At 38.6% G+C, this 13,769-nt stretch overlaps 1 pseudogene; it reads right to left on the reverse strand.

The window, feature by feature from the left end:
• Positions 1-6,471: 6,471 nt before the first annotated feature.
• On the reverse strand, positions 6,472-7,494 carry LOC118004105 (annotated as a pseudogene).
• Positions 7,495-13,769: the final 6,275 nt, after the last annotated feature.

Raw genomic sequence — 13,769 nt, forward strand, 5'->3', positions numbered from 1 at the left:
TATATGTAGAATACAAGAAAAAACAAAAAACAAAAACAAAACCAGCTAGCTCATGGACACAGAGAACAGATGACTGGTGGTGGTTGGTGGGGGATGAGAAATGGATGAAGGGTGCCAAAAGGTGACAGAGCTAGCATTTTTTGAGACTTTTTCTGAGAGGGTACTAGAAACCATCCCTACAGGATTTTCTTCATCCCCATTTACAGATAATGCTAAGATTCAGAGGTCCCCTGCCCCAGGTGACTTCAATGGTTTAAGTGTCCGGAGAACCCAGGAGGTCTCTCCCCCCAGCACTCACATCCTAAACCAATCCACACGGGGCACTTGGTGGCAGGTAGGGTGGAAGGCAATGGGCAGAGGAGCTTGCAGGAGGCCATGGGCAGAGGCATGGATACTGAGGCAGCAAGGGCATTTCATGAATTAGTAGTGTGACAGTCATGGCTCTGGGTTGGTGGGGATCTGTAGGTGTGGGTGGCCGTGGCCCGAGGTCCTTCAGGGAGGACTGGAAGTTATCCAGTCAAGCAGGCCTTTGTAACTGAGAGGTGGACAGTCCCAATGGCCAAGGAAAGCTAGTGGGATACACACACCCCCACAAACACACATCCCAGTGGCCAGGAAATATTTTTTCCAAGAAACTAAATTTAGTAAAGTTAAGATAGTGCATAGAATTTAAAACTTAATCTACTCCCCTCCCTGTGTCTTCCCCAAGACTTAAGGTTTAGTGGTTGAGAATGTGGACTTGGAGACTAGATTGTGTGGGTTAAAATCCCAGCTCCTCCATTTTCTAGCTGTGTGAATTTGGGCAAAGTGATACCCTCTCTGGGCCTCAGTTTTTTCATCTATAAAATGGGGATAATAATAGTACTTCATTCATAGGCTCCTTAGCAAAATGAAATAGAAGGATTTTACTTGGCACTCGGTCTGGGACCAGGCAGGACCTGGGAGGCTCTGGGGCATTGAGATGCCATAACTCCAGGTTTTGAAAGTTGGGAGGGCCAAACAGCACATAGAGCCAGAAAACTGCCCAAGGCACTCACATAGCCCAGGGAAGCAGCTACTTGCTGGGGAACCTTAGTGTCTGAGGGGGCAAAAAACCCAACAACCCCAAAACAAAACAAACAAACAAAAAAGTATGAAAATAAATAGAGAAATGTGATATAATTGCCATGAATTAAAAAACTTAGGTGCTGTACTACTGGGTATTTATGCCAAAGATCCAAATGTAGGGATCCGAAGGGGCACGTGCACCCCGATGTTTATAGCAGCAATGTCCACAATAGCCAAACTGTGGAAAGAGCCAAGATGTCCATCAACAGATGAATGGATAAAGAAGATGTGGTATATATACACAATGGAATATTATGCAGCCATCGAAAGGAATGAGATCTTGCCATTTGCAACGACGTGGATGGAACTGGAGGCTGTTATGCTGAGCGAAATAAGTCAATCAGAGAAAGACATGTATCATATGACCTCACTGATATGAGGAATTCTTAATCTCAGGAAACAAACTGGGGGTTGCTGGAGTGGGGGGTGGGGTGGGAGGGATGTGGTGGGTGAGTGATAGACATTGGGGAGGGTATGTGCTATGGTGAGTGCTGTGAATTGTGCAAGACTGTTGAATCACAGATCTGTACCTCTGAAACAAATAATGCAATATATGTTAAGAAAAAAAAAAGAAGAAGAAGATATATAGCAGGAGGGGAAGAATGAAGGGGGGGAAATCGGAGGGGGAGACGAACCATGAGAGACGATGGACTCTGAAAAACAAACTGAGGGTTCTAGAGGGGAGGGGGCGGGAGGATGGGTTAGCCTGGTGATGGGTATTAAAGAGGGCACGTTCTGCATGGAGTACTGGGTGTTGTGCACAATGAATCGTGGAACACTACATCAAAAACTAATGATGTAATGTATGGTGATTAACATAACAATAAAAAAACCCTTAGCTGCTGTATATTCCAGCTTGCCCAGGAAAGTCCCAATTTGTAGCTGTTGTCTACGTGAAATTATGTTTCCCTATCATTATCAAATTATTGTGGTCTCTTTATAACTAAAAACATTGTTTTAAAATAAGGTGAGTCAGCACATTTACAATTTTCCCATAGCTGCAGACATAGAGTGGGCAGTTAGATGTAGAAAAAAGTTACTGGAAAAGCACAGTGAAGTGTGTGTGTGTGTGTATGTGTGTGTGTTACAAAAGGAAGGAGGGTGAAAGGAGAGAAATAATTTGTAATCAACAGTAAATCTAAGAATGAATCTAAGAGTGAATTCTAAGAATGAGTAATTCTTAGAATGAATAATTCTAAGAAATTAATGCTGGTAAAGAGGAAGGAAAAAGGAGAAAAAGAAGGAAATATAAAAAGGTAAAAGAATCAGTTTATTATAAATGCATTGAAAGAAAGAGATTGGGGCGCCTGGGTGGCTCAGTTGCTCACGCGGCTGCCTTCTGCTCAGGTCGTTATCCGGAGTCCTGGGATCGAGCCCCGCATTGGGCTTCCTGCTCAGTGGGGAGTCTGCTTCTCCCTCTGCCCCTCATTCTGCTCTTGTGCTCTCGCTCTCAAATAAATAAACAAAATCTTTAAAAAAAAAGAAGTAGAGAGATTATTGGACTAGGATTTGAGGTAAAGTGAAAATAGAAGGTGATGGATCAGGAACTGAATGCCTAAAATTTAGATTATTAATAATTTGCATATATTTGTGGAAACACAAATTATAAGGTGTTTCTAAGGAATTAAGTAATTAAGTAGATGAGGTAGGATGGTCAAGATCTTTAGAGAAAAATTCAGAGTACTGAGAATCTAATTGTCCCAATTATTTATTATTGCATAACAAACTACCCCCAAAAGTAGTGGTTTCAAACAATTTATTATCTTATGATTCTGTAGATCTCCTGGGATCATACGGGCAGTTGTCATTTGGCATCTCTCCTCTCTCTTTCTCTCATGTGGCCGCAATCAGATTGTGGATGGAGCTGCAGTTACTTCTTTTTTTTTTTTTTTAAAGATTTTATTTATTTATTTGAGACAGAGAGAATGAGAGCACATGAGAGGGGGGAGGGTCAGAGGGAGAAGCAGACTCCCCGCTGAGCGGGGACCCCAATGCGGGACTCGATCCCGGGACTCCAGGATCATGACCTGAGCCGAAGGCAGTCGCTTAACCGACTGAGCCACCCAGGCGCCCTGCAGTTACTTCTAAGTAACTGATGCAATTAATTCAATTAATTCTGGCTGTTAACTAGTAGCTCCGCCAAGCTGTTAAGCACATGAACTCTCCATGCGGTCTGGGATTCTCACAGTATGGTGGCTGTGTTCTAGGGAGAATGTCCCAAAATGCAAATATCTATCCAAAAATACCAATGAAGAAGAAGTAAGGGTTCTTATAATCCAGCCTTGGATATTCTGAAATGTCATATCTATTACATTCTTTTTTTTCAAGGACATCACTAAGGCCAGCCCAGGTAAGAGGGGAGTGGAATTACACCACACCTCTTAGAGAAGTAGCAAGATCATATTGCAGAAAAGTGTATAGGATGCATGATATTGTTTAGGCCATCTTTGGAAAATAAAACCTGCAACAGTGCACGCTAGGCCACAATAACACCAATCTCCTTTTACATACAAAAACATTCACAAAACAAAACAAAAAACAAAACAAAACAAAACAAAAAACAAAAATAAAAACAAAATACATTCACCTCTTCCCTAAGATCCCAAGGTCTCATTCCCATTATGGGACTAGTTCAAAGTCCAGGATCTCAGCCTCTAAATCAGGACCAAGTGTGAATCAGCCTCTAAATCAGGGCTCCTCTGGTTCAGTTCCTTGTATGCAGATTCCTGAATGCAGTTCCTTTCAATCTGAAGACCTGTGAAGTAAAGAAATGAGAAAGAAATCTGCAATCTACACAGCCAACACACTCTGGTGATGCTGAGATGGAGAGCTGCAATTGATACTCATATGTAAAATATTGGGAGAGTCATATTACAGTCACTAGTCCATTAGAGTTTCTAAAATCCAGCCAGAGATTAATATCACCAGTTTCTTAATAAGGACCCAATCCTGCTTCCTGGAAATGATTTTTCATGGCTTTTGTCTAACCTCTGGGCACTTGGCTTTATATTCTGTGTCATCTTTGCTTCTCATTGAGTAGTGCCCTGTGTTTACATCTGAGTACTTTTCTTCATCCTGCTTCCTACCTAATGAAGTTGGAGACCCAAAGTCCCCTTTTCATTTTGTATTAACTCTGTCCCTTTTAGTTGAAGCTATGGTGCTTACCTCTGTACATTTCTCTTAAAAATTGTGGTTCTTTATGAATCCTTTAGGGGTTTATTCCATTAGAAAAAAATCATACCTCTAGTTTGCTCCCTATCTGATTTTGCCTGAAAGTTATGGTTCTCTGGGAATTTCCTTAAGATTCCTAGAAACTTCTTTGTCTAATTGAAAAGATTAATTAGGCATACCCTTAAATATTTCTCTACTCTTAGCAAAGGATTTTATAGTCTCATCCTAGAGATGATATTACACCCTGAGGACATTTTTTTTTTTCTTTTGAGAGTCTTTTGTCATTTGGAGAGGATGGGGAGGGGAGAGATTTCTTTTTTATTTGATTTCAGCCAGCTATGACTCCTTTGTATTTACTCTAAGTTATGCTTGAACACTGAATAATTTCACTGTAGCTTACATCTATCTGTACCTTATCATCTGTGGCATAAAAATAATGTTGATATGTTCAGTACTCCGCTTCAAAATCTCCTTGGCCAAATGCATTAGTTAATTAGGTGTATTTTCTACTTTCCAAGTTATGGTATTTTCAAACTTCCTACAACTATCTGGTACCTATACCTTTTTCTCCAGCCTCAAATAATAATTTTCTCACTGTCTTTGACCTCCATTTACAGCTTCTTCAAGGTCTTTTCAGCTTTTGCTTGCTGCCTATGCCAAAGCTAATGCTACCTGTGTTAGGTTTTTGCTACACCAGCACCTCACTTTCTGTTACCAATTTCTGCATCATTTATCTATTGCTGCATAACTAACCATCCCCAAGTTTATTAGCTTAAAACAGCAAGTTATTACTTCTTGTGGTTCTATGACTTAGCTTCAATTGGTTGGGTAGTTGTCTCTTTGAGTCTCTCATACATTACAGAGAGATGCCAGTTGAGCCTACAGATACCTGAAGTCTCAACATGACTGGTAGTTGTTGTGGACGGTTGGCTGGGATCTCAACTTAGATCGTCCACCAAAATATTTAGACATGGCTTCTCCATTTGCTCGGGATACTTGTAGCTCAGTATTTGGGTTCCAAGAAGGAGCACACCAAGATAAATCATTTCAAGAGACCCAAGTGGAAGCTGCAAAGATTTTTGTGGTCTAACCTCAGAAGGCTCAGAATGTCACTTTCACTGAATTCTGTTTATCATGGAACCCCTCTGTTTAACAACAGATTCAAGATAAGTAGTATTAGACTCCAACTGTAATGTGGGAATGGCAAGTTCACACTGCAGAAAAGCATGGAAGATGGAATATAGTACTGTGGCTATCTTTAAAGAATACCACACAGAGTTATTAATGTGTCATCTCTGTGTTTATTAAAATAACCAACAATCATGACAAGAATTTTTTGTGCCAGAAGTGAAATCCTTCAAAGACTACAATAAGTAGAGGTAATTGATAATATATTTTGATGATATGAGACTTACAGTTATGGAATTTTAAGATGGATCACTAAGACTATACTTTCAGGGATTATTTCTATAGTTCTTTAAGATGGATCACTAATACTAAGCAAGAGGCAGTTATGGGGAGCATAAAAGGGAGCTATGTTACTTCCAAGCCCAGGAAATTACTAGAAGAACCAAGTCTATGGGTATTTCAAAGGACCAGGACTTTTCTGATTTGGAAGGATCCAAGATTTCTTAGGTATTGGAATCACCTAGAGAACAGTCAAAGAACACAGAGACCCATTGAAGTAGGATAGAACCCGGGACTTTGCATTTCTATCAAATTCCCCAGGTGATTTTGATACTCATCAGTGTTTGAGAACCATGCTTTTAGATGATTAATCTTCCTGGATGATTCCTAAGGAGGGTAATCATTTGCTGTTAATGTTACCAACTTTCATCTGGAAAGTATCCAACAAAGATATCTCAAATTGTTAGACCTTTAGTCATCTCTTTTAACCTGTTAATTAAGAATAATATTCTATTTTTTTTCATCCACATTATATACGATCAGTATTCTATCCTGTAAGTCTTGGAAATCTATCCCAAAATGAAATAGAAATTTCCCTCTGGTCTATCTTTTCAATCAGACATATCTTCTTCAACTTTTTTTGTTGCCCTTCTTTACATCTACTTCCTTACCTTGTCTTACTGATTCCTCCAACACATGGAAAACTTTTAGGATTTCATCACCTAAATTTAAATTTATTTAAATACCTAAATGGTATTTAAATCACCATTGTAGATATTTTAGCTGTAGAAAAAATGAAATGCATACTAAAGTCAATATAGTTACCTGTTTCCTTTCCCAAGCTCTCAGTCTCATGTCACTGGTTCCCTTTAGGGAAAAAGGGTAGGATGATTTTTTTCCTGAATCTGCTTGGTCTTCACCCCATAGATGAGTGGATTGAGTGCAGGAGGGATGGCTACATAGAGGTTGGCAGCCAGTATGTGGAAGGAGCGAGGAATATTGTGACCAAAATGGTGGGTGAGGACAGAGAACAGGGCTGGGGTATAGAATATAAGAATGACACAAACATGGGAACCACATGTGTTGAGGGCTTTCTGGTGGGCATCTCGAGATGGAAGGTTAAAGATGGCACGGAAGGATGAGAATGTAGGAGATGCCAATAAGGATCATGTCTGATGTAACAGTCATTATAGGTACAGCAAAGCCATACCAGATGTTGATGGAGATGTCAGCACAGGCAAGTTGGGCAACACCTATGTGCTCACAGTATGTGTGAGGGATGATGAGTTTTCGGCAAAAAGGCAGTCGCTTTAATAAGAATACACATGGGAAGATGATACAAAAGCTCCTGCTGACAATAGCCATTACAATCTTAGTAATAATCTGACGGGTAAGAATAGCGGTATATCTTAGGGGGAAGCAAATAACGACATAGTGATCAAATGCTATAGCCAGGAGAATGGCAGAATCCATAGCAAAGCTGTAGTGGAGAAAGAACATCTGAGTAAGGTATGCAGGAAAAGTGATTTCCTGAGGACCTAGCCAGAAGATGCTGAATGTTTTGGGTACACATGTATTAGACAGGATGGTATCTGTAGCAGCCAGCATGGAGAGGAAAAAGAACATGGGCTCAGGAAGGCTGCGCTCCACAGAAATAAGATAGAGAAGGACACTGTTGCCTGTAAGGGCCACAAGGTAGATAATAAAGAAGAGAATCCCCATCTAGACATGGAACTCCTCCAGCCCTGGGATTCTCAGTAGGATGAATGGGCCTGGATTGAAGCTGCTCAAGTTCAATGTGGCCGTCATGGTCTTGGATTGGATACATCTCATAGCCTGAAAATAAAAATTTCAAGGCTGATTGTTATAGTGATCTACAGACATCCACCTCTGAGCCTTCTTCAATATTATCCCCTCACTTTCAGCTCTGTAAAGTGATAAACTATCGCTTGTCTCTTCTCCTTACTAATAAATACCTGCCAAACTTTTCGTTACAATTTTGTCATAATAGAAGTGGTATCAAAATAATTTTTTTCCCCAGAGACACAAATCACGTAACTCCAGTCATATAATTTTGGACCTGCCTAGTTATCAGCAAACCAGGAAGTTTTCTAGGAAAATAGGTGCCCAAAATACTATTAGGTGGAGAGACAATGACTAGTTAGGGATTTGGAACAAAGTTCAATGTAAAGTCCCAGCCATAGTGAATTGGAACAACAACTATGGGGTCTCAGGGGGTTGAACAAAGGCAGGCTCAATGTCTAACACCAAAGTAGACCACACAGTCTCTTTTTTTTGCTCTTTCTCTGCAATGGAACATCTGCCCTGGTTCTCATCAGTATTGTAGCAAAGTTCACCAACATAAAGAGGAGACAAATATTCTTCCCTAAAGGCTAAGGTTTAGATGGTTTACTCTGCCTTCAGATATTCCCAGGTTTGAAAATTTCCAAGAAAAGACATTCTCTAATAACTTACTATGTCAGATTGGTCTCAAGGAAAGAATAGAACCCTCCTATCCTCACGGAGGACATCTCAGCAGGAGGAGCCCAGTCTCTGGGTAAAGTTATACCACAGCATTCTTGACCCTGTCTAATCTATATAATGACTCATTCGTGTGAGACTTCATCAAAAACAGTTGGGCCCTTCTTCCAAAATTCTTCTATTTGTGACATGATACACAAATCTTTTTCTTCAACTTCAGTAGTCTCTCATTTTTCTTTTGGCCTATTCTTGAATGTTGGTATTCTGTAGTGCTCTATGTCTGCTGCTTTCTAGGTCAACAAACTCCACCTGGGTGATATGCCCAAATGCCATGACTTTGTGACTCCTATGTTGAAGATTCTGAAGTTTGTAATTTTGAAGATATTCCTCTCTCCTCAGGTTGGAACTAGTTACCCAATGCCTGCCCTCTTAGAAATCCTTTTGGTGCATCCGATTCAGCATGTTCCAAACTACCCTATTTCTCTTTCCATTGCTCCAAATCTGTTTCTTCTATAATGTTTTCCAACTCAGCAAATGATAGTATAACACAATTTCTCAATCTAGAAACCTTGAAATTATCTCAATCCTATTCTTTCACACACAATCATCTTGCTCATCTTCCAAACATTCAGGTGCTCATTCCCTAAGTATCTCTGTCTTACATCCACTTATTGCTATCCCTGCATTAACTGCTTTATCCCACATGCTATCATTTCTCACCAAGACCTCTGCATTCTAACTCAAATGCACCAGTTTTCCTTGAGCAATTAAAAGCAGATGTGATATAAAGTCTATCCCAACTAGAAAGAAAAGAAAAATGGAAAGACTATAATTCCAGATAGGAAGAAATGACAAGGCTGGCAGTCAGCAGCAGTAAATATCCTCAGGGCTCAAATCTAGGTGGAGTCCATTTCATTAAAAATAGATATAGTTACAGCAGAGGCCAATGTATAGAGAAGCCTCAGCTAGGTTTCAGGATCCAGGATTTTGGTTCCCTATTCACTGCCACAAAATTATGTATAAGCCACATTGTTCACATCCCATATCCCCTACCACATATACACCCAGATGACTTCTAAAAGAAGGAAGAAAGGACAAAATAGAAATTGGAAGGACAAACTATTACAGAGAAATAATAATAAAACAGGAAGCAATAAATTCCATGACAAAAGCACTATGATTAAAGATTAATCCAAATGAAAAATATATAATAATTCCATTAACATTTATTTAAAGTCTTCTTACAGATCACTAAAGCAAAGTGGAAAAAGTGACAACGGATATGAACAATGAAGTCATATAAGAAGAAACTCTAATGTGTAATAAATATGTAGGATATTCTCAGTCTCATAAATAATTAAACTCAGTATAAATATGAATGACAAGGTATATTATTTATTAATTAAGAAAGACTTAAAAATATCAATGGTATCATTGATAATATCCATCCTGTGAAGGGTCTGAAGAAACAAATTGTTGTAACTATTTTAGAAGGGTTTGCTATATAACATTCCTAGATACTAATTTGCCAATGTATATCAAAATATAAAATTCACATATCCATTGCCCCAGAAGTTCCAAATATAGGAATGCTTCCACAGATACAATTATACTAAAAAAAAGGCATAAAGATATTCACAGCAGGGGCACCTGGGTGGCTCATTCAGTTAGGTGTCTGCCTTCAGCCCAGGTCATGATCCCAGAGTCCTGGGATCAAGCCCTGCATCAGGCTCCCTGCTCAGTGGGGAGTCTGCTTCTCCCTCTGCCCCTCACCCCACTCGTGTTCTCTCTCTCTCTCACTCTCTCTCTCTCTCAAATAAATAAATAAAATCTCTTAAAAAAAGATATTCACAGCAGCAACACTTACAATATGAAGTTTGAGTGAAATTATAACATGAAAAATTAAAACTGAAATGCTGGCACCACTTTAATTTTTAACATGGAAGTGATTTTAACATTTACAGTATGGTCATACAAGTGGAAGAGTATACAGCTTTCAAAAAGAATGAGGTAAAGCTATGTGTATATGAATCAAAAGATGCCAAAAGAGTGCTGGATTCTGCAGCACACATACTGAAATTGGAATGATTCAGAGAAGGTTAGCTGGTAAATATAATTAAAGGGTAACATAATTTCAGAATATTTTTTAAAAGTAAAAAATATGTAAAGAAAATGTTTTAAATGATAATAAAAAGGATTATGCTATTTATGAGTTAAAAATAAAATGGCATGATTAACTTGAATACATGTATAAAATGCATGAACACATAAAACAAATTAAACACATGAATAAATTACATAGTATATTGCTGGCTCAGGAATAAATATGCCCAAAGAGCAGAAATTATAGCCCCAAAGTTGGCTGTAATTTTTATAATAGTATATGCAATTGGAGGACTCAAGATCAGCAAGAAGATACTGGATAATTCCACAAATAGCTTGGAAATTATTTGTTATTTATTAGAGAAGAAAATGTAGGGGCACCTGGGGGTGGCTCAGTCATTAAGTGTCTGCCTTTGGCTCAGGTCATGATCCCAGGGTCCTGGGATCGAGGCCCACATTGGGCTCCCTGCTCAGCAGGAAGCCTGCTTCTCCCTCTCCCACTCCGCCTGCTTGTGTTCCCTCTCTCGCTGTGTCTCTCTCTGTCAAATAAATCAATAAAATCTTTAAAAAAAAAAAATAAAATGTAGATGGATCCATAATTCACACTAAGTAAAATAAAATTCCTCATGAATCAAAAAGATATATGTAAATCATATCACAATAAAATCTCTAGTTTATATTAAAAGTGTATGCACCTGAAATGCATATGAGAATGAGGTCTTTAAGGAACATATTTAGGTGAGGGGCACCTGGGTGGCTCAGTCCTAAGCATCTGCCTTCAGCTCAGGTCATGATCCCAGAGTCCTGGGATCAAGCCCTGCATCGGGTTCCCTGTTCAGCAGGAAGCCTGCTTCTCCTCTCCCACTCCCCCTGCTTTTGTTCCCTCCTCTCTTGCTGTTTCTCTCTCTGTCAAATAAATAAAATCTTAAAAAAAAAAAAAAAAAAAAGAAACATATTTAGGTGAATAAATAACCAGCAAATATCAAATAAGGCAGAAAGACAAAAAGGTAGATATAGACTAGAAAATGGCACCAAGGACTCACTAAGTGGCAAAACTTCAAAAAGTAGTAGAAGCTGCTTTAAGATGCAAAATATTAGTCTTGAACACATTATCAATTGAATAAGAAATAATTAATATAAGTATATTAAATATCCACAAGTGGAAATCAATTACTTTAAAAAGAAAAAAAGTAAAAAATGTGATCAGTAGAATTAAGTCTCTAAAGTCACAAGTGAACTACATAAACATAATGATTAAAATCCAGATAAGAAGACAAAAACAATATCTAATGACAAAGAAGATATACTTTTTAACAATAATGGTATTTTGAAATCAATTTTCATTCTCTGACAATTAAAGTAAAATTAATGACACTCAGGAAAATATACATTAACAAACATGATGAATAATCATAAAACCTAAATAAACCAATTTATATAAAATAAAAAGGTTGTCAGAGACCTATCTCCCTCCAAATGGTGCCCAAACTAGACAATTTAATCAAATATGTCTTCTTGTATTTAAAGAGCAGGTAATTCATGTAGGATACAATCGATTTCTGAGCATATAGGAAGCTTAAAAATGTTCTAAGTTTATTTTAAAAGCTGGTAAAACTATTTTGTGAAACCTAAATATATTCATTTATTCAAACACTATTTGTAAGTCCTAATATGTGCCCAGATGGAATAGGAACTCATTCTGTAAATAAGAAACCTAACCGAGTACGATAATCACTGTGGTGAGGTAGAGAAAGACAGCCTGAATTAATGTAACAGAAGAGGTTAATTGACTTCAGAAAGATGAGAAGACAGAATTGGTAGGACTTGCCAGTCAGTAGAGGGGTATAGAAAGAGGAGTAGTCAAGTTGGAAAGAGGAGTAGTCAAGGTGCTGAAACATCAGTGAACTCTTCCATCTCTATGAACTTGAAGTTAAGTTTGTCGTGTTTTATTTTGTTTTCGGGGCTTCTAATTTGTCTCCGTTTTTTTTTTTTTTTTTTAAGAATTTATTTATTTATGTATGTATGTATGTATGTATGTATGTATGTATGTATGTATGTATTTATCTATCTATCTATCAGAGAGAGAGAGCACAAAGCAGGGGGAGCAGCCAGCAGAGGGAGAAGCAGGCTCCCCACTGAGCAGGGAGCCCGATGCAGGGCTGGATCTCAGGACCCAGATATCGTGACCTGAGCCGAAGGCAGATGCTTTAACCCACTGAGCCACCTAGGCACCCCGTCTCCTGACGTTAGAGAATAATTTTAAAGATTATTCAAAATATGGCCATTTGTTTACTGGCTACTAAGGTAAGAAAATGGGCATTAACTTGAAGACACATTACCTGGTTGTGTGAGTAGTATCCACATCTGTAGATCTCTTGCTGCATACTCTCATAAAAGAATTTGCAAAGAACTCATGGTTCTCTACCTAACACCATGGTGTTACTGATACCCATGTAGTACCCCAATGTCACTTTAAAGACTTTCAATAGTTTTCCTTGTCCAATCATAAACAAGTATTATATTAACTAACACCAGACCCCAGATGAGAATATTAAAGTGGAAGAGGCCACAAAGCCTTCTCCCATGTCAAAAGTGAGATAACTTTAGTCTACTTAATGTGTCACTCCCAATTTAAACTTCAGCTTTGGGGAATACTCTTGTCTGATTTCTCTTCCACCTACATTTGGTCTTGGAAGTTTCATCAGCTTGGTCCATTTTCTTTCTTTCTCTAGCTAACTTTCTCTCATCTACAGTACAGAGCAAGCTTTCCTGAACAATATCCAAATTAGGTAATATTCCCAGGTACACTCCTGGCACTCCACATTATCCAATCAGAGCACTTACCACACTATTTTCATTTTGTTTTACTTAGCTTTCTCACTTAAGAAATGGTAAACTTTAAGAGGATAGATATCGTGTCTGCTTATTTCACTGTTCTATCCCTGGAACAGTATCTGCCGCAGTCTTCAGTAAGTTCTTGTTGAGTAAAGGAGTGGCAGAGGGCCCAGTGGACTTCACACTAATGAACTTCCAAATAGTGTTGTGAAACGCTATCATTCACCCACCTCTACCTCAGTCTTATATCCTCACAGCCTACCATAATAACACAAGATAGGCTCCTCCACCTAAACATTGGACAATTAAACATCTGGAAAAGCATGAAAACTTGCTTTCCATATTTAAATACTTCCAAACTGGATGAAGACTCCCATCAAACAAACCTAAGGAATCCACTGACCTTGCATGCTACCAAAAGATGGTCTGGAAGGAAGGACACAGCTAGATGTGGGAAATTAGTAGCACTTTCCTCACCTACCTTCAAAGTCCTATATACAATAAAAGGTCTGTGGCTTTACATTTCCTTTCTTGAAACTTCTCAGGTATCACTAACTATGCATTCTCTTTAATCTACTAGTATTGGTACTCTTTGATCACAGTCCCTTTGATTACAGATTCCTGAATAGGATTTTGCATTTAGCAAGCATTCCACTCCCACCTTA

This window comes from Mirounga leonina, unplaced genomic scaffold (assembly GCF_011800145.1).
Source record: "Mirounga leonina isolate KUSES-001 unplaced genomic scaffold, KU_Mleo_1.0 Mir_92, whole genome shotgun sequence".
NCBI lineage: Eukaryota > Metazoa > Chordata > Mammalia > Carnivora > Phocidae > Mirounga > Mirounga leonina.